General features: G+C 37.4%; 1 non-coding gene across 1 annotated transcript; it reads left to right on the top strand.

The window, feature by feature from the left end:
• The first annotated feature begins 24,942 nt into the window (after nucleotides 1-24,942).
• Nucleotides 24,943-25,049, top strand: LOC141710105 (small nucleolar RNA R71). Its single transcript, XR_012570643.1, has one exon. It is a non-coding gene; the product is annotated as a small nucleolar RNA R71 (small nucleolar RNA).
• The last annotated feature ends 733 nt before the right edge of the window (nucleotides 25,050-25,782 follow it).

Below are 25,782 nucleotides of genomic sequence, written 5' to 3' on the forward strand. Positions count from 1 at the left end.
TTGGTCTATAGAGAACATGACTTCTCGATAAGTATATTGACTTATCGAGATCTCTAATGCTCCATAGTAAATTTAACTTGTAGAGGTCTCTGAGTTCTTTATAAGAGAATTTGGCTTGTAGAGATCTTCAGTCTTTATATCTTCACTTTAACTTATCGATATCTCTGAGTTCTCTAATGGTTTATTGACTTATCGATAACTCAGAATTCTTTAGTCAAATTTGACTTGTCAACAACTCAGAGTTCTCTAGTGAATTTTGGCTTATCGATATCTCTGAGTTCTCTTGTGGAATTTGAATTATCGATAACTCAGAGTTCTCTAATGAATGTTGACTTGTCAATAACTCTGATCTCCATGTCTTCAATTTTGGCTTGTCGATATCTCTGTGAGTTCTCTAGTTCCTTTCTTGACTTCTCGATAAGTCACTTTGAGTTCTCGAATGACTTCTCTATAACACTAAATCTATGACTTGTAGTGATCTTGACTTAGAATATTTTTCCTAAAACAGATTTATTCAACTCCAAGCTTCTTCATAATTCTTCTGAGGCATGATCTTCTTGATCTTCTTCCAGATAGAATTCTTAGGCTTGACACTGTTTATAGAAAAAGACTCCAGTCTGCTCCTTTGACATTTTACAGACTTTAAGTATTACAAGTACAAAATACAAATTTAGATAACAATACAACTTACATAGGGTTGACAAATTGTCTTAGTCTTATTAAAGTACAGGCATGTCTTGTACAACAGCTAGTTTACAAACAAGTAAAATTTAACACTAGATAGTTTCTTGCCATAATTTTCTCAAGCAGTTTAGCATGAGCCATTCGCTGAGCATCATTCATTTGAGTAGTATCTACCATAATGACTTGTAAATCCAGCTCCCTTTGCTTTACTGCAAGCTCCTTTAGTCGAATTTCGTTTAATGATTCTATTATATCCATTCGTCTTTTATCTGCAACTTGTATAGATTCATATTCAACAACTTCTGCAGTTGTGGCCTTCCCTTTTCCCTTCCTACTAGTTGCAGCTTTGTACCTTTAGGACGAACCGGTTCATATTGATCAGATGTTGGTGTATCATGATTTCCTTATGATGAGTAAGCTCTAGAACTACTTAATTTAGTTCTTTTAGAACTTGCAGTAGTTTAAGGAGGTCTCCTTGGGATGTCTATGAAACTCACGCCAATGAAGCTCAAAGTTAGACTTCTTCTTGAAATTAGTTAAATGATAATCGTGAGCTTTCTCAATTAAATATTCTAAGTTTGTACCGCTCTCGGCTGTTCGTTGAGCCTCATCATAAGCCGCTCCAAATTTATGAGCACCTTCATTTATTCGTTGCAACCTTTTTTTAATTGCCATAACTCCTCTCTTAATGACACCGAGAGCTTCATATTCGCAGTATTGTTGAATTTGAATCCAAAATACTTCGGCCTTTTGATCAGTACCAATTAGTGGATCAATTGACACATTCAACCATGCACTTATTAGAAGTTTATCTTCAACCCACTTCCACTGACCGATATTTTCTCGCACATCTGTTAGGACGAAAACACGCGCTAAAATTCACGCAAGTATCGCGTTCGCAAGTAATATAGAATTATTTCTAGTTCGTTCCAACAGAGACTATTTTAGGTTAACTTCAATTTATGCACTTATGCAATAATGATATGGTTATCGCTCAATGCTAAGACGAATAACAATTTGAGATATTTTATAACTAAGAATTAACTAACATGTAAATAACTAAGAGATTAAAAAGGGTTGATTTACTATATGAGACAAACATGGATCCTAACTTCATTAAATACTTCATTCAAAGTCATTGTTCTTAACCTTAGCATGTAATGGTGATGACAACTAATCAGATAACACGAAACTAGTAAACGCCAACTTTCGTTGTATGATTACCCTACTACCAGAAATCCACAAAAGATATAAAAGTTGAATAGACACTAAATATGTTGAGGCCCTATATGTCTATAGAATTTGACAACATAAAGGTTTAATGCACAAGTTATTTATCGTGATTACATAAGGCAAATAAGATGGTTAAAATTACCTATGAATCATGCATAACAAATATATGAACCCATGTTAGCATGGCAAGTTCTAAGCCTCTATATTCAATGTCACTTCAATAGAGATTAAAACGATATCTTATATGTTCGCGACACACATAAGACGAATAAGCACAACCAATACTAGGATATCATACAATCACCACACACTAAGATATCAAAATAAATTAACTAAAGAAATCCATAAGTAAATCCATTAGAACCCCACGATAACTATTAGTTTATAACCGAACTCATCATCATCATGGGTTCCAATGAAAGCATGATAATAAACAAGGTCTTTATAAACTGAATAAAATCATAAAGTATGTAATCAAGAGTAATAGGTTCAATAATAAAGAAAATGAGCATCCAAGATTACAACTTATGCAAAAACGTCTTTAGGTCTCCCTCCGTTGAATTTGTGCTATTAGGTCTTCTTCATGTCTTTTCCTTAGTCTCTATTATAAAAAATGTCTTTAAAGAGTCAATATATAGCAGCCCAAATCGTCCAGATATCCAGCAGATCAGTATTCTATTAGAAACAGGATTCTGGAAAAATGACCTGGCGCGGCCGCCCTGGGATCCGGCGCGGTCGCTCCCAAGTGTAGGGCGGCTGTAACACCCCCAAATCCGGGGTCGGGGATTCGGGTTGTCACGAGTTCCATATCCCTTAACAACACTTAATCTTAATAATCAACCAATTCCTGTGTACTGTGACCCCATAATATACACACACACACCGCAAGTTATAGTCTCAGAGATGAATACCCAAAAAAATAACACAAGTCATTTTATTCCACATAGTAAGTCATTACACCTCAAGAAGGTTCTGAATAAATTTACATTTCTTTGCCATTATTACAATTCATATTATACATAAGTCTGGTTTATCAATAGTTGAAAACCTAGCCTATTGGTAGCTCCTATCTCAGCTACGGCGGCATCAACGCTTCCAGAAAACTGCGGAACATTTTCTAACCGCTTACGAATTGGAAGTTTGGTCCTGTTCATCTTGTCTATCTGATGTTGTGTGATGAAAGAAGAAAGCAAGGGTGAGCAACAAGCCCACCAAAATAATATGTATAATGATTTACAATATATGAGCATTCTCATAGTACTCATGAAAGTCTTGGTCAAGAAGAAATTAACCAAGTTTGATATCTTAATGCGATGAAGTCGCAAAATATTCAGTATATATACATATATACTTTTCAAAATCTTGGAAGTCCTCTTCCATGCATAATATACACAGAGTTCCAGTTTATAACTGTATAAAATTATCGTTGCAAGGTGATCTCATATATCTAACCTTGTCTCAACGTTTTTCTGAAAATCTTTGACATGCATAAGATAATCATTTACTAGATATAAGTTTAAAAGATGAAGTTACAAGATACTCCAATATACTTATATCTTTTCCAAATACTACTTGAACTACCACCGTTCAAGTTATAATTAGTTCAACAGTTCACCACATAGATGAGACTACAAGATAATACTTGAATAGATTCAATCTTTAAAATATCATCAAAATAAAATGAAGTTATGAGATACTTCATTTGATGCAAAAATCATTTTGAAAACTTGACCCTGCCAACACTCAACAATCGCCCAACCGTAGCCTTTCTATCAAAGTGCTCTGGGTAGTGTTGCAGAAATATCCAATTGGATGATGAACTCATTACGGGAGTTTGCCGCGCCAGGAAGACCACTTACGATGATCAGTCGTAGTAGTGCAACCCCGCCATTTTCTACATGTAGAGGAGAACCTGTCGAATTTACTTGTCAACCGAACACTGGTCCTAAGGAATGGACCTTCTTAGCGGAACTTCCAGGCCATTTGGGCCAATATAATTAGGCTGGGCCGGCGCCACTCGACCACTTACGGCACTCCTAGTTCAGATGAAATCCATGACTCTGAAACGTAAAGCTCGTTCCCCCTTTCCCCAAGTAGAAACTTGTTGATACGACTCCACCCAGAAGTCGTATCTAGCTGGAAAGGAAAACTCACCGATATTTCCCAGGCGATGCCTGTTAATGGATTAACTTGTTCCAAGAATTTTACTTCCCGAATGTTGGGTAAGTAATCAAAAACTCTTTTATCAAAATAGCAACCTTGTTGCGAATATACAATACACCACAGAGCCGGATCCCTCAGGTTTTGAGCGAGTATTTAAATCCCCTTCGAAAGGAGGATCTTAAATATAAAAATGAGTTTTGGGATCCGCTCAAACTTTTAAAATCATTTTGAAGACTCGCAGAACACTTTTAAGAATGTTTGGAGTGATGCTGATTTAATAAAATAAATCAGTCCCAATATATTAGAAAATATCTGAATATTATTATTTAAATAATATTCCCATAAAGAATAATCTTTATAAAAATAATTGAAGTAGAAGTTTTAAAACTCATACTTGAATGAATGTTAAATAACCAAAGATATACTTATACAAAAGTACTATCTTTATTTGAATAATCGAAAATAAGTTTGATTATCGAAACATTATTCTTTAATAAAATAAAGAATATTATTAAATAATAAGCGGAGTCATAATACCTCGAATGAATATTATAAATAATATTCATTAAATAAAATAAACAGAGTCATACATCCTCAAATGAATTTTTAAATAATATTCATTAAATAATATCGCTGAGTCATAAGCCCTCGAATGAATATTCAAAATAATATTCGATTAATAAAATAAAAGGAGTCTTAAGTTCTCGGATGAATATTCAAGATATTCAATTAATAAAATAAAAGGAGTCATAAGTCCTCGGATGAATATTCAAGTAATATTTAATTAATAAAATAAAAGGAGTCATAAGTCCTCGGATGAATATTCAAGTAATATTCATTAAATAATATAAAGTTATCGAATAAACCTTATTCGATTAATAGTTTTGAAAACTATTCATATATATATATATTATACTCGGGAGCCTCGCTTCCCGGTTTTAGAAATATGCTCACCTTTTGATCCCCTATACTAAGGGTAAACTCAAATACTGCTTATTTCTAGCATAGGTATTATGCAACTATAAGCATTTGAACCAACAGATATATAATCAAGAATATGAAACAGGCATGCATATATACCATATCACATGCTCCAATATATCACAAGAATTTGCTAAATAACCATTATGCATCTATCACAAGATAATGCATATACAAGTGTATACATCACAACAACAGTATAACGGGTAGAAAACTTGCCTGAGTGCTCCCGGATAGACTTAAGCTTAGAGTGGGTCCGATAACCTATGAATAACAACATAAGTCGGAATTAGACCCCGGTCGCTTAAGAAACTAGACTTTAACCATTTAGAGTCCTAATGTTCGCTTTCGCGCTCAACGATTTACTTAAGTCGCTCGAGTATCCTCGACTCCACCATTTTTAATAATTTAACCATTACGAGTTTTAAGGCGATTCTTTCGCGAGTGTCTTACCAACTGCCTAACACACTTTACATAAATGTTTCTTACTCCAATTAGCCATTTTAGGTCTTTAACCTATGTTTCAAAGTAAGGCGAGGGGTAAGGGTTCGTTCGCGAAATGTCGTTACTTAAAACGGCCGTTTCTCCTAAACCGTACATCGGAATCAAACGAACCACATATCAAAATGAAGCTCGTAACATGAACTATCTAAACATGGCAATGGTCAAAACCTAGCAGTGAGTTCAAGGGTTCTGATGTTAAGAACAAAAACAGTCTACGGTAAATCGGGCATTACGACGGCTATGTTTACGCGATTTCCCAAAATTTTACCTAACCAATTCATCCACCAATCAATCCCAATTCGTTCATACAACCAAAATCCATCCATATCACACTACAACAGCCCCCAAAACCTCAAGTTCTCCAATTTATGTTATTCTCAATCATGAATTTAAAACTATACTTAAGTCCTTTACTAATCAACAAGTTTCAACATTCAATTCACTACAACTCCAACCCAAACTCTAAACCTACAAGCATTAAGCTACTCTTTTACCATAACAACCAAAATCATCCTAATATACAAAGTAAAGCTAGGGTTTGGAGATGATATACCTTCCTTGAAGCTTTTAATCAATGAAAGATCCTTCGAATACCCATGGAAGCCTTGATCTATGCTTAAGCTACCTTGAACTTTCATAAAAAATCAAGAAAACCAAAGTTATTTCTTGAAGGTTACTATTCACCATCTTCTTCCTTGATTTATTGGAAGAGATTGTGAAGGAATTAGAAGCTTAAACTTATAGGACATCCATATCTATGTACAAGGAACCTTAGATAATTACCTTGTGATTTAACAATGCTTGGAACTTGATTTTTGAAAATTTCTTCTTTGAAAAAGAAGAAAAGCCGAGAGAAAGGTTGGAAGAAAGAGAGATTTTTGTGTTTTTTGCTTTGATTTGTTTTTTGGTTGGTTGTTTTTGTTTAGATTTTGGTTAATTACCTTAATAACCTTGAACTTTGTGTGGTTATCATTCATCCACACCTCCTTCCCTCCTATGTCATGCTTATGTCACTTTGTGATGTCATCATCCATTACTTGCCCTCTTCTTATTGGTTGGATGACCTCATCATCCCTAACCTCCTTGATTAACTTCCTAATTGTTTGCCTAATGACCGCTGATCTGTTATACGGTTCGCTTAACTTTCGTTCTCGTTTATCGTTTGAGAGATCATACCCGGGATCTTATTACTTGGGTTCCCTTAACCTTTCTCAATACATTATATTCCTTTTATGATCCTCTCTTAAAATCCTTTAATTTAAATCCTTTTTATCCTGTTACCTTATACTCAATTCTTTCCGTATCTAGTGGATTTCTGGGAAAAATCAAAGTGTTCGGAATTGGATTCTGACGATCTTTACATACACTTATATACCACATAGAGTACTAATAATATCCCAGAAGATTAATAACAGATGCCCTACATAGTGTGGCATGAAAAGTTTTCTCATTCAGCATAATCTGCAAAACACTATTCATAAGGGTTTCAAAAATTTCCAAAAATTGGGGTTATTACAGTCTCCCCTCCTTAAAAGGATTCCGTCCTGGAATCAGATAGAAAATGAATAGGGATACTCTCTTAACATTGCACTTTCTAACTCTCGAGTAAATTTTCCCACATTGTGGTTCTTCCATCAAACTATGAATAGTTTGATAACCCTTCTCCTAAGCACTTGTTCCTTTTTACTCTATAACTCTTCCTGGTTGCTCCATATAGGTTATGTCGGGTTGCATGTCTATGCGCTCATATGCCCCTATTTATCTGGCATCCGAATTATACTTCCTTAACATTGATACGTGGAACACGTTATGACTTGCTACATGTTCGGGGGTAGGGCTAGCTCATATGCTAACTTCCCAAAACATCTTAATATATCCAAGGGTCCAACAAATTGTAGACTTAGCTTTCCTTTCTTTCCGAACCTCATCAATCCTTTCCAAGGGATACCTATAGCATTACTAGATCCCCTATTTCATACTCTTTGTCCTTTTGAGTCAAATCAGCATATTTATCAGGTCCATCTTGGGCTACTACCAGCCGTCCTCTGATTAGATCTATCATATCCTTGGTCCTTTGGACCACTACTGGTCCGAGCATCTTGCGCTCTACATCTTCATCCTAACATAAGAGAGATCGACATTTTCTTCCCTCAAAGATCTCATAAGGCGATACCTCGATACTGACATACGATCGATTATCGTGAGATAACTTAATCCGCGTTAAGTGATCATTCCAAATTCTTTCAAGTCTATTGCACAGACTCTCATTATAGCTTTTAGCATTTAAGCTTTTGCTTCTCAATACCCATTCTTTTCCAGTTTGTAGTCATTACTATCTTCCGTACATAATACTATACTGGTTACACTTTTACTCGTTAGCATTCTATAACCTTTTAATAATCACGTCAACCTTAGTATCACGAACGCGTTGGAATCGGAATACCACCGTACTGATATTACTTCCTTTAGCTGCTTTCATCTTCGAAAGCTTGGTCCTTCATATAGAAGTAAAAGAATTTATTGAGAGATCACTATGATCATAAACACTTGTTTTATCGCATAGTTAGTACAGAAGGTGGCCAGCCTTTAGTACTTGACAAGCAATTAAACAACATGTGGTATCCTACTAGGATTCTATCACAAAGATAGATAGGCATTCGGCAATACCTCCCCTTCTGGAAGGGTTGTTCTTCTCAGCTTACATGAAATGAAAAGAAGAGAAAAGAACGAACTGAAGAGAATTGTATATATGTAAAAAATATTGCCATAAAATATCTGGCTTGGAATCTACCTCTGAACTATAGAGGTTTGTCATAGGAGAACAAAACATATATGTATTTATATCAACTTATAGCATCGTATTTCACATGCCTAAATATTTTTACTATTCCGTCCATCATTCTATGGACCCATGCTCTTCCTCGAGCTTATACACAATCACCTTTGAAACTCCCTCGATATCAAAAATCGAATCTGGGATCTCATTCTAGATATCATTGTTACTAGAATTCTATGCTTGCATCGCAACCTTCCTCGTATAGTAATACGACTCTCTATTGATAAGAAGGAATAAATATTTAATAGGTAGATAATCTACTTAACTAGTCTATTCAACGACAACTTATACATCACCACAACCCGATTAGGGGTACCCAATCTCAACATCCATTACACTACAACTCTCACGGTTGTAATCGGCTCATTATTCAAAGAATCGTTGCTGCATTACTATGGTCCACCACTGACCTACTGTCGTCATTCATTTTCCTTGAAATCTTAATAGGTAACCATACGGAGTCCATACCTGTCGTATCAAATTCTTCTAAGGAGTTAACATAATCACCATTCATGATTCATGAAGAACACTCCTGATCCTGACATACATACATGACATGAAGCAGATAAAATTGCAGAAGAGTTTCAGTCAAAGCAACGATAGCAGGTGAATACCATTCTTAATCGTATGCCTTAAATAGAAGACTTAACTCAAGGTTCGTTTAGTCCTTTTTGAAATATGGTCCTGGATTATTCTCAAGATAGTACCTTCTGAGATAGATAGCCCGCTCATGGCGATTACACGAATTAAACCTTTACCAACTACTATTACGGTTGGGTATTGCACAGTCATCAGAAGGAATGTCAATCTTCCAAACCATAATACAACCTTCATAGCTTTAACCATCATCGCTGTATTCCTTTGGCAAGCGCCTATAATTATCCTCTTACCTTTAAAGTGTTGGCCACCTCTTTGGCCTTTCCTGATAGTAAAATTTCCTTACAGTCAATGTCATTTTAACTACCTCCAAATAAATTTTCTACCTTATTTCAATCACTGCTTATGTGAAGATGTTTTCCTTAAAATCTGGTGAGTAAAAAAAAAATATCACCATTTTTCCATAAGTTATTGCCTCAGTCTTTAGAGGTTAATCACTGTCATGACTGACTTTTAATCATACTTAGAACATCTTTTTATCTTAAGTCCTAATTGCCCTGAACAATTTCGACCATTACTGGTTCGATCCATACTTTCTCGTGGTTTAACACGTTCCCCACTTGGCATCATTATAATTACGTCATATTTCCTTTATCAACATTTTTATTCTTGATAATTTTGAATATTACCTTTCTCCTTGTAAAACCTCTAAGGTTATCCTTGAATCGTTCCTCCTGTATTCCCTAGATACAGGGCATATCAAAATACCATTTATTTATACCAGAATCATTGTCTATATACTTCTAAAAAAAAAATTCTCCACTGATTGTTAAAGGTTGTTATTACCTTAATCATTTCCAATTCATACTGTCAAAACTCATACTATCCCTATTAAGGGTGAAATGCCAACCTGTATGCATTCCCCTAGGATTCGTTTTAAGTTACCGATGTTCTATCCTTAATTCCACCTTTAAAAAGGTACATGCATCCTTCCATGGATAAATCAAGTCATATATCCCTGATAAGGGTGTCTTATTCAATCATTCCCACCTCGATAGTATATGCCTAATTTCACAATAACATCTGTATTCAAAATGAGGTCAATCAATATGGCCTCCAAAAGATAACAACGGTTATCCGCTTTTCTTACCTAATTTGGTAACGATAACAAGGATGTTCTGGAAGATATTGGTCGTGTTCAACGTGAACCTCTTATTAATAATTCCTTATTTACTTTTGTTATTTATCTCAACAGTCACCTCAATGTTGGGATATCTTTCATACATGGCGTCTCCCTTTCTGGGTATCGAGCCACCGGTCTTACACTTCACATTCTTGAAGGTCACTCCCTTCATCCAATTTTCCTAATTTCTTACTTCCTTGTATCCTCAGTCTATCCGCGTCTCATTATTTATCCTTCGAACTATTTCAAGGTTTCCTCGAATCCTCCCAACTCACAGGGGATAAAATATATGTATCTCTTATTCCTTCAATCATCAACTTTAACTCATGGTGAATCACCCTCATCCTGACGATTACATACTTTTCTATTTCTATTGCTACGAGTCTTTAGGGTTTCCTCATACCCAACTCCCTTATCATTCCTCAAACTCTATTGCCTTTATATTCCTTTCCACTTCAGTTTCTTTTATTTCTGTTTCTCTTATCCTTATTTCATGAACCAACACAACATAAGTATTGATTTCAAACATCCCGTCATTCTGGATTCGTGTCCTCAGAATGAATCTTGACAACTTTTACAACTTAGATTCATAATTCATCATACTCATCCGCTTTTGTTCTAGCTCCAAAGCTTTTACACTATCTTCTTATCTTTGGGAATTACTTTCCCGAAAACAATTGACTGAATTTAAATCAGTTTATTATAATCTCTTGCTTCGTGCCTTCCTTGGCCTTTCACCAGCGGGTGGTCTCTCTCTTAGGAGGGTAAGTGACAAAAACAGTCTTTTGTGATTCGTCAATCATTCAGAATCTCAAATGATTCATCTATTTCCTTTAGCCAGGATCTTGCCTCGACTAGGTCAACCTGTTCCTTGGAACTCTGAGAGCTTAGAGACTTAAAGGTCCTGAAAGAATTTCCTACCGCATTGTTTCCTCAAGGTGGTGGTTGGGGATAATAGTCTAAGTTCTGTCTAGATAGGTCCATAAATTGCCGTATAGGAGTACCGTCTCGGGTCTCCTTTTCTTACTCGACTTTCTGTTTCCTTAGTATGAAATGTTTCAACCTTCTCCCATAATCGGGGTTATCTTATACATTAAAAACCTTGTTTTCCACTCTATTATGTTATGGGTTCTTTCTTTCTTGATGGCAACCTCCTTGACTATCACATTCAGGGTTTGCCCTAAATCTTATTCCTCAAACTATGGCTCTCATCTAAGTTCTCATCCTTAAGCTCTTGAACTTTTGGAACCCAATTTCTGTAGGAACACCTCACTATCCCCTTATCATCTTTCTCGGTATGGATCTCTTCTCCAATCATTGACTCTCTGCCGTCATTCATCACTTTTTCTGGCACAATATGTTCTTTTCCAAAAATTCGGTCTGTATTGCAATCTCAAACAGCTTTTCGGTACCGGCTCCGGTTACCTTCACTTCTATTTCCATTTTCTCAAAATCTCTTATAAACTCTCCCAAAGATATTATCATCTTGAGTTTCTCCTTTTTACTAAGGGCATCAGCCACCACATTGGCTTTCCCCGAATGATAAAGAATCTCCCAATCAATATTCTTGATTAGCTCTAACCGCCTCCTCTGGTGTATGTTGAGCTCTTTCTACGTGAAAATGTACTAGAGCACTTATGGCTTAGGTAAACCTCGCACTTCTCTCCATACAAGTAGTGTCTCTACTCTTTAGGGCAAAACTATTGCCACGAGTCCAAGCTCATCGGTGGGGATATCGAATTTTATATTCCCTTAATTGTCTTAACGCGTACACGATTACCTTGTTGTGCTGTATAAGAAGCACCCTAATTCCTTATGCGAAGCGTCACTACACTTCACAAAATCTCATTTTCCATCCGGCAACGCCAACATAGGGAACGTCACCAACCTTTGCTTCGGTTCTTAAAAGTTGTTCTCGCATTTCTCTGTCCATTCGAACTTCTCAGTCTTACGAGTAAGCCGCGTTAAAGGGGCTACTATCTTTACAAACTTGAACGAACCTCTGGTAGTGACCGGCCAATCCTACCTCTGGTAGTTTCCCTAACCATGGTCATCAATTCCTCAATGGTCCTTTATTCATTCTTGTTAGGATCCTCCACGAGATCCTCCTCAGCAACAATCCCATCTAGGACAACATCCTCAACCACTACATCCTCAATATAAACATCATCCGGTCCTGCGTTAGGACACTCTATCGGATCCACAATCCGATCTCCAATAACTAATAAAACATCATCGCGTTGTTACTCCTCAACCTCAGGGTTCGGTGTCCCGCTACCATATACGATAACGAACTACGCTTCTATCACGATATTTATAAGGGTTCCCATAAGGGTTTTAACTGTCAGTACTACGTTAGGTAGTCCGACTATAAACTTGGCAAGAGTTCTTATTATCTTAGTGAACTTATTATTTTAACGTCACATCATCTCTGAGGTTTATAACGCTTAGCTCTGATACCATTTCTGTAACACCCCCAAATCCGGGGTCGGGGATTCGGGTTGTCACGAGTTCCATATCCCTTAACAACACTTAATCTTAACAATCAATCAATTCCTGCGTACTGTGACCCCACAATATACACATACACACCGCAAGTTATAGTCTCAGAGATGAATACCCAAAAAAATAACACAAGTCATTTTATTCCACATAATAAGTCATTACACCTCAAGAAGGTTCTGAATAAATTTACATTTCTTTGCCATTATTACAATTCATATTATACATAAGTCTGGTTTATCAATAGTTGAAAACCTAGCCTATTGGTAGCTCCTACCTCAGCTACGGCGGCATCAACGCTTCCAGAAAACTGCGGAACATTTTCTAACCGCTTGCGAATTGGAAGCTTGGTCCTGTTCATCTTGTCTATCTGATGTTGTGTGATGAAAGAAGAAAGCAAGGGTGAGCAACAAGCCCACCAAAATAATATATATAATGATTTACAATATATGAGCATTCTCATAGTACTCATGAAAGTCTTGGTCAAGAAGAAATGAACCAAGTTTGATATCTTAATGCGATGAAGTCACAAAATATTCAGTATATATACATATATATTTTTCAAAATCTTGGAAGTCCTCTTTCATGCATAATATACACAGAGTTCCAGTTTATAACTGTATAAAATTATCGTTGCAAGGTGATCTCATATATCTAACCTTGTCTCAACATTTTTCTGAAAATCTTTGACATGCATAAGATAATCATTTACTAGATATAAGTTTAAAAGATGAAGTTACAAGATACTCCAATATACTTATATCTTTTCCAAATACTACTTGAACTACCACCGTTCAAGTTATAATTAGTTCAACAGTTCACCACATAGATGAGACTACAAGATAATACTTGAATAGATTCAATCTTTAAAATATCATCAAAATAAAATGAAGTTATGAGATACTTCATTTGATGCAAACATCATTTTGAAAACTTGACCCTGCCGACACTCAACAATCGCCCAACCGTAGCCTTTCTATCGAAGTGTTCTGGGTAGTGTTGCAGAAATATCCAATTGGATGATTAACTCATTACGGGAGTTTGCCGCGCCAGGAAGACCACTTACGATGATCAGTCGTAGTAGTGCAACCCCACCATTTTCTACATGTAGAGGAGAACCTGTCGGATTTACTTATCAACCGAACACTGGACTCCTAAGGAATGGACCGTCTTAGCGGAACTTCCAGGCCATTTGGGCCAATATAATTAGGCTGGGCCGGCGCCACTCGACCACTTACGCCACTCCTAGTTCAGATGAAATCCATGACTCTGAAACGTAAAGCTCGTTCCCCCTTTCCCCAAGTAGAAACTTATTGATACGACTCCACCAAGAAGTCGTATCTAGCTGGAAAGGAAAACTCACCGATATTTCCCAGGCGATGCCTGTTAATGGATTAACTTGTTCCAAGAATTTTACTTCCCGAATGTTGGGTAAGTAATCAAAAACTCTTTTATCAAAATAGCAACCTTGTTGCGAATATATAATACACCACAGAGCCGGATCTCTCAGGTTTTGAGCGAGTATTTAAATCCCCTTCGAAAGGAGGATCTTAAATATAAAAATAAGTTTTGGGATCCGCTCTAACTTTTAAAATCATTTTGAAGACTCGCAGAACATTTTTAAGAATGTATGGAGTGATGCTGATTTAATAAAATAAATCAGTCCCAATATATTAGAAAATATTTGAATATTATTATTTAAATAATATTCCCATAAAGAATAATCTTTATAAAAATAATTGAAGTAGAAGTTTTAAAACTCATACTTGAATGAATGTTAAATAACCAAAGATATACTTATACAAAAGTACTATCTTTATTTGAATAATCGAAAATAAGTTTGATTATCGAAACATTATTCTTTAATAAAATAAAGAATATTATTAAATAATAAGCGGAGTCATAATACCTCGAATGAATATTATAATTAATATTTATTAAATAAAATAAACGGAGTCATACATCCTCAAATGAATATTCAAATAATATTCATTAAATAATATCACTGAGTCATAAGCCCTCGAATGAATATTCAAAATAATATTCAATTAATAAAATAAAAGGAGTCATAAGTCCTCAGATGAATATTCAAGATATTCAATTAATAAAATAAAAGGAGTCGTAAGTCCTCGGATGAATATTCAAGTAATATTCAATTAAAAAAATAAAAGGAGTCATAAGTCCTCGGATGAATATTCAAGTAATATTCATTAAATAATATAAAGTTATCGAATAAACTTTATTCGATTAATAGTTTTGAAAACTATTCATATATATATATATATATTATACTCGGGAGCCTCGCTTCCCGGTTTTAGAAATATGCTCACCTTTTGATCCCCTATACTAAGGGTAAACTCAAATACTGCTTATTTCTAGCATAGGTATTATGCAACTATAAGCATTTGAACCAACAGATATATAATCAAGAATATGAAACAAGCATGCATATATACCATATCACATGCTCCAATATATCGCAAGAATTTTCTAAATAACCATTATGCATCTATCACAAGATAATGCATATACAAGTGTATACATCACAACAACAGTATAACGGGTAGAAAACTTGCCTGAGTGCTCCCGGATAGACTTAAGCTTAGAGTGGGTCCGATAACCTATGAATAACAACATAAGTCGGAATTAGACCCCGGTCGCTTAAGAAACTAGACTTTAACCATTTAGAGTCCTAATGTTCGCTTTCGCGCTTAACGATTTACTTAAGTCGCTCGAGTATCCTCGACTCCACCATTTTTAATAATTTAACCATTACGAGTTTTAAGGCGATTCTTTCGCGAGTGTCTTACCAACTGCCTAACACACTTTACATAAATGTTTCTTACTCCAATTATCCCTTTTAGGTCTTTAACCTATGTTTCAAAGTAAGGCGAGGGGTAAGGGTTCGTTCGCGAAACGTCGTTACTTAAAACGGCCGTTTCTCCTAAACCGTACATCGGAATCAAACGAACCACATATCAAAATGAAGCTCGTAACATGAAATATCTAAACATGGCAATGGTCAAAACCTAGCAGTGAGTTCAAGGGTTCTGATGTTAAGAACAAAAACAGTCTACGGTAAATCGGGCATTACGACGGCTATGTTTACGCGATTTCCCAAAATTTTACCTAACCAATTCATCCACCAATCAATCCCAATTCATTCATACAACCAACATCCATCCATATCACACTACAACAGCCCCCAAAACCTCAAGTTCTCCAATTTATGTTATTCTCAATCATGAATTTAAAACTATACTTAAGTCCTTTACTAATCAACAAGTTTCAACATTCAATTCACTACAACTCCAACCCAAACTCTTAACCTACAAGCATTAAGCTACTCTTTTACCATAACAACCAAAATCATCCTAATATACAAAGTAAAGCTAGGGTTTGGAGATGATATACCTTCCTTGAAGCTTTTAATCAATGAAATCCTTGGAATGCCCATGGAATCCTTGATCAATGCTTAAGCTACCTTGAACTTTCATAAAAAATCAAGAAAACCAAAGTTATTTCTTGAAGGTTACTATTCACCATCTTCTTCCTTGATTTATTGGAAGAGATTGTGAAGGAATTAGAAGCTTAAACTTATAGGACATCCATATCTATGTACAAGGAACCTTAGATAATTACCTTGTGATTTAGCAATGCTTGGAACTTGATTTTTGAAAATTTCTTCTTTGAAAAAGAAGAAAAGCCGAGAGCAAGCTTTGAAGAAAGAGAGATTTTTGTGTTTTTTTGCTTTGATTTGTTTTTTGGTTGGTTGTTTTTGTTTAGATTTTGGTTAATTACCTTAATAACCTTGAACTCTGTGTGGCTATCATTCATCCACACCTCCTTCCCTCCTATGTCATGCTTATGTCACTTTGTGATGTCATCATCCCTTACTTGCCCTCTTCTTATTGGTTGGATGACCTCATCATCCCTAACCTCCTTGATTAACTTCCTAATTGTTTGCCTAATGACCGCTGATCTGTTATACGGTTCGCTTAACTTTCGTTCTCGTTTATCGTTTGAGGAATCATACCCGGGATCTTATTACTTGGGTTCCCTTAACCTTTCTCAATATATTATATTCCTTTTATGATCCTCTCTTAAAATCCTTTAATTTAAATCCTTTTTGTCCAGTTACCTTATACTCAATTCTTTCCGTATCTAGTGGATTTCCGGGAAAAATCAAAGTGTTCGGAATTGGATTCTGACGATCTTTACATACACTTATATACCACATAGAGTACTAATAATATCCCACAAGATTAATAACAGAACCCCTACATAGTGTGGCATGAAAAGTTTTCTCATTCAGCATAATCTGCAAAATCACTATTCATAGGGGTTTCAAAAATTTCCAAAAATTGGGGTTATTACAGCGGCCGCATTGAGCTTCTGGAAAAAATGTTTGTCTTTATTTCTTGTCTTCTCTTGCTGGTTTCTTCTTGCAAATAACCAAGGCTTCATCCTCACACTCCTCCAAGCATATATCATGTAATTTCCAGCCGTTCATCCTGTCTATGCCTTGAAATGCAAAACACTACAAAAACACATCAAATACACAAATAACTTGAGTACAAAACACCAATTTGAGCTTTTATGAAGCGTTATAAGTGGATATAAATGCCACTTAACACACCCCCAAACTTGAATCGATGCTTGTCCTCAAGCATAATAGAATCAAAAAGAAGAAATAAAAATGCATGAATGCAACTAACATGAATGCAATAATCCCCTAAGAATAATTAAACCAATCAACAAGAAACATCTCAACGAATGCAATTATTCGCATAAATTCAATCAAATCCCACAAATCAACTCACAAGCTAGAAACGTGTGTGTGTGCAATTGCTTAACAGATATACTCTCGATACTAGATCAATAATCATAACTCACCACTCATCAAGGCAATCACAAGGTAATAAACAGAATAAACGATAAACTCAAAATGACTGACAACACATCAATTTTATCGGAGTTATACACAGATTCATGCTCTTATTGATAACACATAATAACATAAACATGCTTAATTGATCATGCAATGAGTGAGGTCAACAAAAGAATTATACAATAATATCCATGTAGCGAGCGTTAGGGTAGTGGATCCCAGACTATAAAAGCCTTAGGTCACTAGGCACAAAGTCCCCTAGAACTTAATAACACGAGTACTAAAAAGCCCACCCGTGCTCAATTATGCATAACACATCTTTTTTCTTTCTTTTTTTATATTTTTTCCACTTTTTTCTCTTTTTTTTCCAATTTCTGAGCGAGTGCGTTTCGCTCCATCTCGCTCAACCCTAGACTACTCATATAAATATGAGCCGGCTACTAGCCATTTGACCCCTAGCCACAACTAGCATTGAAATCCAGTGTTTTTCTCCAATTTTTAAAAATCCATGTTATTTCACCATTAAGAGAATATCTTAAATTCTAAACATAAACAAGTGATTAAACCTCGACAAACAAACAAGCCATGATCATGATCTAGCACTCAAGCAACCTATAAGACTTAGTGAAATTTTTGTTATTTCTAGCATGCAAATCAATTCGCTAGGACTTAATATTCCTATAAACGACATCACTACACTCATATCAGCATCACAAATCAATCAGAAAAGTAACCTAAGGGATCATGTTATAATGTAAATACAACTATATGCAACATACTAATCATGATAACAAATATGCAAAACAAAAAAAACAAATAACTACATGACAAATATACAAACTATATGAACTAAACTATCATGAATATGCATCTATATGGACTCACACACAAATATTCCTTAACTATCACCCCCAAACTTAAAAATTTCACTATCCTCGGTGAAGGTTATAACAAGGAACAAGGCATACCTACTAGGAATCAAAATCATCATCACCCTCAGCGGGTAGAGTGTCAAGAGGCGGGTACACAGAATCCTCACCAAAAACTGGCCACTGAATGTCAACTCTCCTGGCCCTAAAAGTTGTTCCCAACGTAAGGGTGAGATCATGTGCAAACCTACTATGCGACTCATACATAGCATCCATCCGCCTCGACAGTCGCCTATACTGCGCTGAACCCAAACCCGCACTATCATGTGCCTCATGTTGCTGCTGCTGCGAAGAACTAGGCTCACAAATCTGATATTGTCACGCTGCTCTACGTGCCTGACAAGAACCACCAGCATATGTCTAATCGGCTGGCTGGCCACCCGGCAAGTGATCTCGTTAACCTTCCCACCATACGACTCCTGCATGCTCAAGATCGTGAAACTATCAACGGGGGCGCTCGATAACTGAAGTTGCTCGTGTGCGAGCCAATAAATACTCACTGCCACACAAAGCTTGGTCACAATTGAAGCATAAGGGATAGACCCCGTAGTGCTCCCACGCAAAAACCTCAAGATACCCTGATGAATCAAAGAACCGAGATCCACATAATCTCCCTGTAAGATCCCCCACAACAACTTCGTATGATCCACAGTCACATCATGCACATGAGATGAAGGCATAATGGTTGCACAAATAAAAGTGTTCCAAGTATATGAAAACCTATTCATTAATGAAGAAGGGAAGAACGAAACCCAAACCATCTCCAAAATCAACTCAAGAAGCTTCCCATCCTTACCCGAGGGTATACAACCCCTCTCCTTTGCTATTGGCTTCAACAACAGTATTGTATACTCCGTTTCAGCCTCCGAGTTATAAATCGAGGCCTCGAACCACCAATACTCGAAGAATCGGTAGTGGCAGGGTTAGTGCGGCTGCTGTCTTGCCGAAGAGCTCTCTTGGGTGCATTGGAATTGTATATATGAGATAAGAGATGTGTTGTAGAGAGATTTAGTGTTTGAGAATATGAGTAAGGTGAAGAAAGTTGTATGGAAGTGTGTATATATAGAGAGAGAATGAAGAATTAGTTTTTGAATAGAAGTGGGCATTAATTATGGGTTTAGTGGGGGGTAATGGGGTGATTGGAATTGATTAGGAGAAGAAATTATGGTAGTGGAAGGAGAGAATTTTGGCCGGGGTTTTGTTTTTGTAATGAATTTTCGGATTTTCTATTTTGTTTTATCCTCCAGGGGGGTCAGCGTGGCCGCCCTGCCAGGAAGTGCGGGTGCGCCGTGTTTCTGTTGATACAGCACGGCTGCCTCGCTTCCTAGCACGGGCGCGCCGTGCTACTGTAGTTTCAGCGTGGCCGCCCCGCATCCCAGTGCGGGCACGCCGTGCTTCTGGAGAAAAATACTAAAAAAAAATGTTTTTCTAATTTTTTTGTGTTTTCTTCGATTTTCTTCCTTCTTTCTGCTTTTTCTACCTACTAATGTATAACAAGCTTGGGTAGCCTCCCAAGAAGCACTTGGTTTACGTCGTTATCTTGACGTAGAATTCCGAGATCAAGTTGCCAATAAAACGGCACTAACCACTTCACAGTTTGCCGTATTTCCATAGTAATGCTTTAAACGTTGTCCGTTTACCTTGAATTCCTGGCCCGGATCATTCTCAAAATCTCCACCGCTCTATGTGAAAACACTATTTTGACAACAAACGGCCGTGACCATCTAGACTTTAATTTTCCAGGAAAAAGACGGAGACGAGAGTTAACAAAAGAACTTGTTGCCCTGTCACAAATGATTTGAGCACTAGACCCCTATCGTGCCATCTCTTGACTTTATCCTTATACATTTTGTTGTTCTCATATGCTTGAAGTCGGAACTCGTCGAGTTCATTCAATTGAAGCATCTTTTTCTTACCAGCTGCAGTCAGATCAAGGTTCAGTTTCTTCAAAGCCCAATATGCCTTATGCTCTAGCTCCACAGGAAAATGACATCCTTAACCATAAACCAATCGAAACGGTAACATGCCTAGCAGAGTCTTGAATGCTGTTCGATATGCCCAAACAGCTTCATCCAGCTTCAAAGACCTATCATTTCTCAACGGACATACAAATTTCTCTAGAATACGCTTGATCTCTCTGTTAGATACCTCAGCTTGACCATTAGTCCGAGGTTGGTAGGCTGTAGCAATGCAATGATTCACATTATATATACATCGTAGAAGTGAACTTGTGATTGCAGAAATGCGATCCTTCATCATTGATTATGATTCTTGGAGTTCCAAATCTTGTGAATATGTGCTTGTGAAGAAAATTGAGCACTACCTTCGCATAATTTGTCCGTAAAGCTTTAACTTCCACCCATTTTGACACATAATCGACCGCCAACAAGATATACTAATTATCGCAAGATGAGACAAATGGCCCCATAAAGTCAATTCCCCAAACATCGAAGACTTCAACCTCGAGAAGCACATTAAGAGGCATCTCGTCTCTCTTGGTCATATTACCAACACGCTGGCATCGATCACACTTCAAAACGAATTGATGTGCATCCTTAAACAATTTCATCCAGAAGAATCCTGCTTGAAGGATACGAGCTGCTGTTTCTCTCCACCATAGTGGCCTCCATAAACAGTCGAATGGAAGTCTCGCAAGATCCCCTCTGTTTCGCCATACGGAATATATCATCTGATGATTTGGTCAGCTCCTTGTCGAAACAAGAACAGCTCATCCCACATGTACCACTTCACTTCATGAAGAAACTTCTTCCTTTGAGCATAAGTCAAGTCTGGAGGCATAACGTTGCTCACAAGGTAGTTCGCAATGTCTACGAACCACGGTTCTTCTGCTTGTACCCCAAACACCTCCTCATCGAAAAAGACTCATTTATCAATGACTTATCCTGTGAATCTGTACCTGGATCTTCTAAATGAGAGAGATGATCTGCAACTTGATTCTCAGTACCCTTTCTATCCTTGATCTCCAACTCAAACTCCTGAAGTAAAAGAACCCATCGAATCAATCTAGGCTTCGAGTCCTTCTTCGAGATGAGATAGCGAATAGCAGCGTGATGAGTGAAAATTGTCACCTTCATCCCAAGCAAATAAGATCGAAACTTCTCAAAACCGTAGACAATGGCTAATAGTTCTTTCTCAGTAGTAGTATAGTTCAGTTGAGCACCACTGAGGGTCTTATTAGCATAGTAGACCACAAGAAATATATTGTTCTTTATTTGCCCATGAACTGCTTCAACTGCATAATCACTCGCATCACACATCATTTCAAAAGGCTCATTCCAATCAGGTGCAGTTATGACAGGTGTCGTGATCAAACTCTTCTTTAAGCTCTGAAAAGCAGTTAGGCATTCGTCATCAAACTTGAAAGGAACATCTTTCTCTAGCAGATTACACAACGGCTTCAAGATTTTAGAGAAGTCCTTGATGAAACGCCGATAGAAACCCGCATGACCAAGAAAGCTGCGAATTACCTTAACAAAAATTGGTGGGGGAAGGTTTTCAATGACCCCCACCTTGGCCTTGTCCACCTTGAGACCCTTACTAGACACCTTGTGCCCAAGAATGATGCCTTGTTGCACCATAAAGTGACATTTCCAACAATTGAGAACCATATTGGTCTCAACGCACCTTTTCAGCACTAATACAAGATTGGGCAAGCATTCATCATATGAAGTTCCGAAGACAGAGAAGTCATCCATGAATACTTCAATATAATTTCCAATCATATCAGAGAAGATAGCCATCATGCATCTCTGAAATATGGCTGATGCACCACATACCCAAATAGCCATCCAGAAGACAGTAGTACTCATGCCCGCCAACCTGTCAAGCATCTGATCAATATGACGAAGAGGGAAGTGATCATTCCATGTAGACTTGTTTAGCTTCCTGTAATCCATACAAACTCTCCACCCCATGACTGTTCGAGTAGGAATGAGCTCATTCTTTTCATTAGCAACCACAGTCATGCCTCCTTTCTTCGGCACACACTGAACTGGGCTCACCCAAGAATTGTCAGAAATATGATAGATGATCCACGCATCTAGCCACTTGAGAATTTCCTTCTTTATAACATCTTTCATGATCGGATTTAGCCTTCTGTGTTGCTCAACAGTTGGCTTACTTCCTTGCTCTAGCAGAATTTTGTGCATGCAATAAGAAGGGTTGATTTCCTTGATATCTGCTATAGTCCATCCAATTGCCGATTTGAACTCTCTCAGGATTCTCAAGAGCTTTTCCTCATCACTGCCTGAAAGGTCAGATGTAATAATAACAGGCAAAGTAGATGCATCACCTAAAAATGCATACCTCAAATATTCAGGAAAATGTTTAAGCTCGAGTGTAGGAGCTTCTTCAATAAATGGCTTGAGGCGCTTTGGAGAATTTTCCAGCTCTTCCAATCCAAGAGATTCAAAAGGCATATCCAGCCTTCGCTTCCAATAAGAAGCATTCAAATGCTATAACTGCTCATCATTTTCATCATCTTCACTATCTGAATCCCCCATTGAGGCTTTCTCTAAGGCATCAGACTTTAGTATTTGATCAAGCTCTAAAGTAACCACAGATTCGACCAATTCCACCTTAAAGCACTCATCTTCATCAGTAGGGAATTTCATGGCATTAAAAACATTAAAGGTTACATCCTGATCCTGAACTCGCATAGTGAGCTCACCTTTCGACACATCAATTAAGGTTCAACTAGTTTCCAAGAAAGGTCTTCCTAAGATTATGGGAATCTTCTTATCTTCCTCGAAATCAAGAATTACAAAGTCAGCAGGAAAGATGAGTTTGTCCACTTTGACCAAGACATCCTCCACAATGCCTCATGGATATGTAATCGAACGATCGGCCAACTGCAAGGACATATAAGTAGGCTTTGGATCAGGTAGACCCAATTTCTTGAAGATAGAAAAAGGAATCAGATTGATGCTAGCTCCCAAGTCACATAAGCATTTGTCGAATGACACTTTTCCAATGATGCAAGGAATAGTGAAGCTTCCAGGATCTTTAAGCTTCGGAGGCAACTTCTGTTGCAGCACAGCACTGCATTCCTCCGTGAGAGAAACAGTCTCTAAGTCATCGAGCTTCACTTTCCGAGAGAGTATACGTTTCATAAAATTTCGCATAGTTTGGCATTTGTTCAAGAACTTCAGCGAAAGGTATGTTGATATGAAGTTTCTTGAAAATTTCCAAGAACTTAGTAAATTGCTTATCCAACTTCCGCTTCTGCAGCCTCTTAGGAAAAGGAGGTGGAAGATACACTTTTCCAATGATGCAAGGAATAGTGAAGCTTTCAGGATCTTTAAGCTTCGGAGGCAACTTCTGTTGCAGCACAGCACTGCATTCCTCCGTGAGAGAAACAGTCTCTAAGTCATCGAGCTTCACTTTCCGAGAGAGTATACGTTTCATAAAATTTCGCATAGTTTGGCATTTGTTCAAGAACTTCAGCGAAAGGTATGTTGATATGAAGTTTCTTGAAAACTTCCAAGAACTTAGCAAATTGCTTATCCAGCTTCCGCTTCTGCAGCCTCTTAGGAAAAGGAGGTGGAAGATAGACATGTTTTTCCCCTACATTACCCTCAGGAGGAGTGTTGACAACAACTTTCTTCCTTGGTTCCACCTCTACTTCCTTCTGCACATCTTCTTCAGCCACAACTTCAGATTCTGAAACTTGAGATTTTTCGGGATTCACCACATTTCCAAACCTCAATGTAATTACCTTAACCTGCTCTTTTGCTTCCCTCTTGCCTGGAACTTCTGTGTCACTAGGGAATGTATCAGGTTGTTGATTCAACAAAGCATTGGCAATCTGTCCAATTTGATTCTCCAGAGTCTTGATAGAAATCGCTTGGCTCTTGTACATGAGCCTCAACTCCTTCAATTCAGATTTTTCATTAGATTGTGGTAGTTTCTAAAGTTGGAGTTGTTGTCTTGGTGCATACTGCTGATAAGGCTGTGCACCGCATTCTGATTGTTGCTCCGGCTAAAGTTAGGATGATTGCGGTTGCTGGGATGATAAGTGGCTGGAGCTGGTTGCTGCGACCTCTAAAAGTTGCTTACCAACTGAGCTGATTCACTAGAAATAACACATTGCTCAGTCTCATGTGCACCTGCACAAATCTCACAAACACATGTGATCTGATTAACTCCAAAATTAGCCAAAGAATCCACTTTCTTCGTTAACGCCTTTAGCTGAGCAGCTATAGCCGTAGCTATATCCACCTCCAGAATTCCTGCTACCTTGCCTTGAGGTAGTCTCTGAGTTGGGTTCTGATATTCATTAGCAGCCATTAATTCAATTAGCTCATAAGCTTTATTATAGCTCTTAGCCCATAAGGCTCCACCTAATGCTGCATCGAGCATGGGTCTAGATTGTGTTCCTAACCCATTATCGAAGCAATTTATGATCATTCAGTTCGGCATGCCATGATGAGGACACTTCCTAAGCATCTCCTTGTAGCGATCCCAAGCCTCACACAAAGATTCTCATGCTTGCTTCATAAATTTAGTAAGAGCATTCCTGATTGCAGCTATCTTCGCCATAGGGAAGAATTTAGTTAGAAACTTATGCGCAAGATCCTCCCATTTGGTGATAGAACATGCTGGTAGAGAGTGTAACCAGCACTTTGCTTTATCCCTCGGATAGAATGGGAAAAGCCACAGCTTTATAGCATCTTTAGATACTCCATTGAACTTGAAAGTGTCGCAAATCTCGATGAAATCCCTGATGTGCATGTTGGGATCTTTTATAGGAGAACCCCCAAACTGAACTAAATTCCGTATCATTTGAATCGTGCTCGACTTGATTTTAAAGGTGTTAGACAAAATGGCTGGTTTGATAATACTAGACTGAATATCATTGATCTTCGGCTGAGAATAATCCATCAAAGCCTTCAGATTCGCTGCTTGATCTCCCATTGCAACGAGTGCTTCTTCTTCAACTTTCTCAACTTCTACTTCAACTTCTTCCTCCGCTTGATCCAGTGTTCTCTTGTGAGATTGAGAACGTGTTAGCATAAACGCCCTCTAGAGTACCTGAAATACAATAAGTACCCAAGTAAGTAAAATATCCGAGTCAGTGAACTTTAACGACCAATGATGACAAGCACATAAACTAAAAATTAACACCGAGTCCCCGACAACGATGTCAAAAACTTGTTAGGATGAAAACATGCGCTAAAATTCACGCAAGTATACGCGTTCGCAAGTAATATAGAATTCTTTCTAGTTCGTTCCCACAGAGACTGGTTTAGGTTAACTT

Source organism: Apium graveolens, chromosome 2 (genome assembly GCF_009905375.1).
Source record: "Apium graveolens cultivar Ventura chromosome 2, ASM990537v1, whole genome shotgun sequence".
NCBI lineage: Eukaryota > Viridiplantae > Streptophyta > Magnoliopsida > Apiales > Apiaceae > Apium > Apium graveolens.